The sequence below is a fragment of the Phascolarctos cinereus genome, unplaced genomic scaffold, assembly GCF_003287225.1.
Source record: "Phascolarctos cinereus isolate Bilbo 61053 unplaced genomic scaffold, phaCin_HiC Scaffold_5;HRSCAF=322, whole genome shotgun sequence".
NCBI lineage: Eukaryota > Metazoa > Chordata > Mammalia > Diprotodontia > Phascolarctidae > Phascolarctos > Phascolarctos cinereus.
Genome location: NW_027555958.1, coordinates 35,641,214 through 35,647,461, shown reverse-complemented (window position 1 = coordinate 35,647,461; position 6,248 = coordinate 35,641,214).

Here is a 6,248-nt window from a genome sequence, read left to right as displayed (position 1 = left end):
GACAGCTGTACTCCAGATGTTCATATGGACTATCTGTGCCCAGTGGAGCCTTCCCAGTTCATATTAGTCTGATCAGCCACTGCAGGACCCACTGGAGCTTGAGCCCAACATAGTGATGTCATTTTGGGCCTCTTCAAGAATGAAAGACAACCACCAACCTCCCGAGGTTGTTATGAAGATCAAATAAGATAATAACTGTTAAGTGCTTAGCACAATGTCTGGCTTATAGTAAGCACTATGTGAATGTTAGCAATAATTATTTTTACTAATGGTCAAGAGCAAACTTGAGTGGAGTAGGGGGCAACGGTTTTGGCTGTGACACTGGAGTGGTTTGCCACTGCCTTCTGTAGCTCATTCTACAGATAAGGAAACATGCTCTTTCTGCCATCAGGGATCCAGCTGAACTGGACTTTTTGCTATTTCTCCCCAGGTACAAAAACACAGATAAACTATGGAAGCATGAATAAGGAATTAAGGCATATATCTGCTAAAAAGAATGTCTGCTAAACAGAATCATCCAAAGAAAGCAGAATCTATTTAGATTGAAAACTTGCTGTTGAAATCAGTGACAATTCAGTTTAGCCTATTGTTCCTAAATTCTGTATGGGGAATGTCTATACTTCAAGAATCAGGAATCCTCCTGAAAAAACTGTTGTGCTCATTGACTGATAGGATCTGGTAATTCATTGTGTCTCTTCCAATTAAAAAGTCATCTAGAAAGGGACATTAACTTTCTTGGCTAGCTACATGGATCAGAATAACTTAACAAGCAACAATTATTGCTTACATGTCTGTCCTGTCTTCAGGGATTTAGAAGTGATAATAAAACATATTCAATTACATTACTCTTCATTGAAAATATTATTATGAATACTATTTTTAAAGAGAACAAAAAAGATATTTTTTCTGCTGTTAATAAATCAAATACAGATGGGAATGTGGCTTGTTATATCTTTATATCATCTTTTAAAAATCTCTTTATTATGTTTTAACATTGTTTTTGGCAATGTTTTCTAATGTAGCTAATACAATAACAAAGTGGTAGATGTATATGATTTATAAACAACCACACATACATTGGAGTTACATACTGAAAACATTTTTTGCTGAGAGAGGTGGACAATAAAAAATTTTGAATCTTGTTCTAGCCTGCTTCTCAGGGTTTGGATCTCTGCCTACCTTCTACTGCTAACTGTTCTCATCCCAAAATAATATTCTCCAAATACAGGGGACCAATTTATTTAAGTAAATTAATCCACCTTGGAGCTGGCTTAGCATTGAAGGCAAACCCTATGGATCAGCAAGGCCAATGCCAGGGAAACATGTCCTATAAGTCGGCTTTATGAAAATGTTTTTCTTGGCAATTCCCCCTTCCCATGAGGCCCAGAGCCCTGCCTTTCTCCCCAAACCCTTGCATTCACAAGATGGTGACATAAAGTAATATGAAGTACAACTCTGGATTTTTAGAGCTAGACTCCTGGAAAGCCCATCAGTGCAATGCAATCAGGTCTCCTGGGGCGGGAGCTATTCCACATATGGGAATTTTCTAGGTAAATGGAGTTTACTTTTTTAATTCTTGCAGATTTTTTAGCTTAACTGTTTTTGATGAAAATTTTCTAAAATGTATCACACATGTGCTTGGGTCTCTCTCTCTATTACCCCCACACATGTGTATGTATAGCTGTGTGCACATTTGATATACATATACATATGTATACTTGGATGTGCATAAATACATACAGACATGCATATATGTCCATATACCAAATTTGTGGTTTCATACAAGTAGGCAGTTCTTAGAAAACTTCCTCTATCGATATGGATTGGCACTTCCTCAGCAGAACAGCACCTGGCATCTAATACAACATGTGGTTACAAAATGGGCGGCTAGGTGGCGCTATAGTGCATAGAGCGCCATGCCTAGAATCAGAAAACTCATTTTCCTGTGTTCAAATCTGGCCTCGGACACTTACTAGATTAGTGACCCAGGGAAAGCCACTGAAACCTGTTTGCCTCAGTTTCCTCATCTGTAAAATGATCTGGAGAAGGCAATGCAAACCATTCCTTTTTTTAATGTTTTAACATTCTTTGCCAAGAAAACCTCAAATGGGGTCACAGAGGCGGATACAACTGAACACCACACAATTACAAAACACTTTCCTCACAGCAATCCAGAGATGCACAAAGCACAGTTTTATTAATCCCACTTTATAGTTGGGGAAACTGAGGGTGAAAAAGATGAAATGACTTGCTGATCTTACACATCTACCAAGTGTCCCAGGTAGAATTTGAATCTAGACCAATTCCAATACATCTTCCACAGTTCTATCCTACCTTGTCCATTTTTCATTTTCTATAGTCTTAGAAAACATACAAGCAAGATGGACTCAGGGTGCAAATGAGACAACTATTTTTTGGATATGGTCAAAGCAGGAATTTGTTACGAGAGTTTTGTTTTTGTTTTTCTTTTCTTCATAGAGAAGAGAGAAAATTGAGGTGTGGAAGGAAGAGAAAATAGATTTTTGTTCAATGAAAAAATTGAATATAATTTAATTAAAATGCTCTTGTTGGACTGAAGAAAGAAAATGTACAAGCAAGCCCATTAGAACTACATATAAAATAAGAACAAATAGGCTCTGAAGACCCAAAATGATCTCATGTGGAGAAAGCTCACGAGTTTTAGTGTTTGGCTTCTCAGTGGCCTAAATTCACTGCTTTTTCCTGTCAGCTAACTAGTTGGAGTTGCCAGATTAGTGATCTCTGGTTAAATGAATTGTGACTTATTGTATCATTTTCATAACATCTTTTTGGGGAGTGCTATAAAATTATTTGTCTCTTTTCTGATACTGTATGGAAAACGGGACCTAGACAGATGATGAGAGTTGTTTGAGGTTACAGGGCAATGGGCCAGAGAGCAGAACTGAAATTCTCAGGTTACATAGATTCTCTCCTACTGGGGTGGGCTGAGAACACAATCAGTGACCTTCTTTATCTGTAGCCTGTGTTCCTTTTCGGGGGAGCAGAAATGCTTCCTATTGAATTCCCTGACTCCAGTCTTTCCTCTCGAATCCATCCTTTACTCAGCTGTAAGGCACAGGCCTGACCATGTTACTCCTTTGCTCAAAAAACTTCACTGGCTCCCTACTGCCTCTAAGATCAGCTACAAACTCTTTTGCTTGGCATTTCAGCCCTCCCCAATCTGAGTGTAACCTACCTTGTCAGCCTGATTTCGTATTAATTTTCCTTCATGAATTCTATATGGCAGCCAAATTGTACCACAAAATATTCCTTCAATTTGGCATGTTATCTGCCATCCATATTTCATTCCTGAAATCCAGCCTCTTCTTTGATGTTGTTCAGTCTTGTTTGACTCTTCATTGACTCTATGTGGGGTTTGAACTCTGGTCTTCTTGACTCCAGCCTTAGACCTACATCCACTGCCCTAACTTAGCTGTCAGTCCCTGAATATTTTTTGCCCACTCCCTTCAATTTCTTGCAAGCAAAAAATGAGTGAGACAGATAGAAGGTTGATTACCAACTGTGTTGGGCTGGAAAGCCTAGTTGTTGGGAGGAGAACTTTAAAAATCATGCCAAAATCAATATGGATTCGGAAGGGAATTCCTCTAAGAGGACCTGGTACATATTAGGTACTTAAAAATTGTTTGTTGATTAATTTCTCTGGGCCTTAGTTTCTTCCTCCATAAAATTAGATTTGATAAGTCTTTTAGGTCCCTTTTAGGCAACGGTATGCTGGTAAATGTTTAACTACCAGTTCTCCTTAAAAAACATGCACAGGACACATTTTAAATTTTAATGTGTATTATTAACATTTTCTCCATCATTTTCTTAAGTCTACGCAATCAATAAAACAATAAATCAAGCCATGATTTGTAGCATTCACAGATTTCTGAGGTGTAAATGTTCACCCTGAAAATTTAACAATTGGCTCTCGACAGCTCAAGCTGGCACAGCCTTGCCTCCGTGTCTAATGTCCTAAGATTCTCTGGGCCTACATTTCTTTTCTTTCTTTCTTTTTGTTTTTTTTGCTAGGCAATGGGGTTAACTGACTTGTCCAGGGTCACACAGCTAGTAAGTGCTATTTGTCTGAGGCCTGATTTGAACTCAGGTCCTCCTGAATCCAGGGCTGGTGCTCTATCCACTGAGCCACCTAGCTGCACCCCCTTCCCCCATGTTTCTTCTGTAAAAGACGGAGGTACAACTTGACAGTCCCTGAGATCCCAGGCATCTCTCATGTTCTAAGATTCTCTGGTCCTCAGTTTCCTCCTCTGTAAAATGGAGACCATAACATTTATCTTCCATATTATTATGAGGTTTAAATTAGATAATAGATTTGAAAATTGCTTTTAAGGGTTGTACAAATGTAACATGTGTTTTATTATGTGATTAGAAAGCTGTTGCTTTTTAATTGAGTCTCTAGTGAGCTGGAGGATTCAGGATTAAGGGGATAATTGCAACTGGGTTGTGTAGTAGGTATGACCACCTGAAGATCTGAGTCTGGGGACTACCTTTTGTTCTTTTCTTTTCTTTTTTTTTTTTTAAGGCAATTGAATTGGGGTTAAGTTACTTGCCCTGGGTCACACAGCTAAGTGTCAAGTGTCTGGTCTCAGGCCGTATTTGAACTAGGGTCCTCCTGACTTCAGGGCTGGTGCTGTATTAACGCCACCTAGCTGCCCCTAGGGGACTACCTTTTGGAAAGGGGTACTTGCTGATTATACCACATAGGAGAGCATCCTTTGGGATCCCTCTGCTCTGACAGAAGGCATTTTGAGATCTGTATCTGGGAAGTGACTGCAGAACTGGGAACCCGGTTCCATCTTTAACTAGCTGAGTGCTTCCCTCTTCCTCAGTTTCCCCCTCTGTAGAATTAGGACTTGGGATTAGATGATCACTAAGGTCCTTTCCAGTTGAGTCTCTCACTAGTTTCTGTCTCTACTCTCTCTCAAAGTTCAGCTCATGTTTCCTATCTATAATCCCAATTACTCAATGATAAAGAGGTCCATTGTGAGGATCAAATGAGTTAACATATGTAAAGCACTTAGCAAACCTTAGAGCCTTATGTAAAAGCTAGCTATTATTATAATAGCTACATTTTATATGGCACTGTAAGGCCTGTGGAGTACTTTACACAGATACTATTATTATCCCCATTTTACAGATGGGGAAACCAAGGTTCAAAGAGGGATGAGATGACTTGGGCACAGCCACACAACCATTAAGGTCCAGGGCCAGGCTTCCAGCCCAGGTCCTCTGGGTCCTGACTCTGCCTCCCCAGGGCACTGGCCCTCGCGGCCTCCTGGCCCCGGGAGCTGTCCAAGGGACAATTTGTTTCCTGCAGGAGGGAGGTGTTAGCAACTAGCCATTTCCCGCCTGCTCCAGTTCTTTTCATTTCCCGCCATTGTCTCGGCTTCCTGCTGCCTGGGCTCCCCCTCCTCGTCCCGAAGCCTCCCAGGGAGCGGTGACTCATTTCCTTTGTCCCTAGTGACCTCATCCCGGCTCCTGCACGCTTCGGCCTCAGCCAGCCCCTTCCAGATGCCCAGCCAAGCCTGGGAGCCTAGTGCATTCTTCCTTCGCGGCCTGCAGGGGGCGCCAGAGGCACAGGCAGAGAACCTTGGCGCAGGGCGCAGTTCTTTGGCCTGGGTTTGGAGCCCAGCGCAAAGGGGAGATGGAATTCCCTAGGATGAGATTGGCCCTCTAGTCTAATCCCCTCGTTTTTACAGAGGAGGAAACTGAGGCCCAGACAAGGCAAGTGATTTGCCCCAGGTCACACAGAGAAGTGACAGTGTGGATTGGAACCCTGGTCCTATGGCTTCATTTCCAGCCCTCTGCCCTCCCCCTTCGCCCTGAATTTCCCCAGTGAAAAAGAAAGGTTAGAACCCAGGATCGCAGCTGGGTGCAGGCCGGACTCTGACACCTATTAACTGTGTGACCTTGGGAGAGTGGATCTCCCTCTCTGGGCCTCCATCCCATCACCTTCAAATGAAGGGTTCAGACAAGGTGATCTCCCACATTCTTGGTGAAATGAAACCAGCCCGACCTACTCTAAGGCAGAGGATCTGAACCTGGACCCCTTTGGCAGTGTCTGGTGAAGCTTATAGACCCCTTCTAACAACAGTGTTTTTGAAAGTGTAAAATAAAAGACAAATAAATCCAATCAGTTTGAAAAACTATTAGCAATACATATGTATGTGCATACACACACACACACACACACACACATATATTAATGG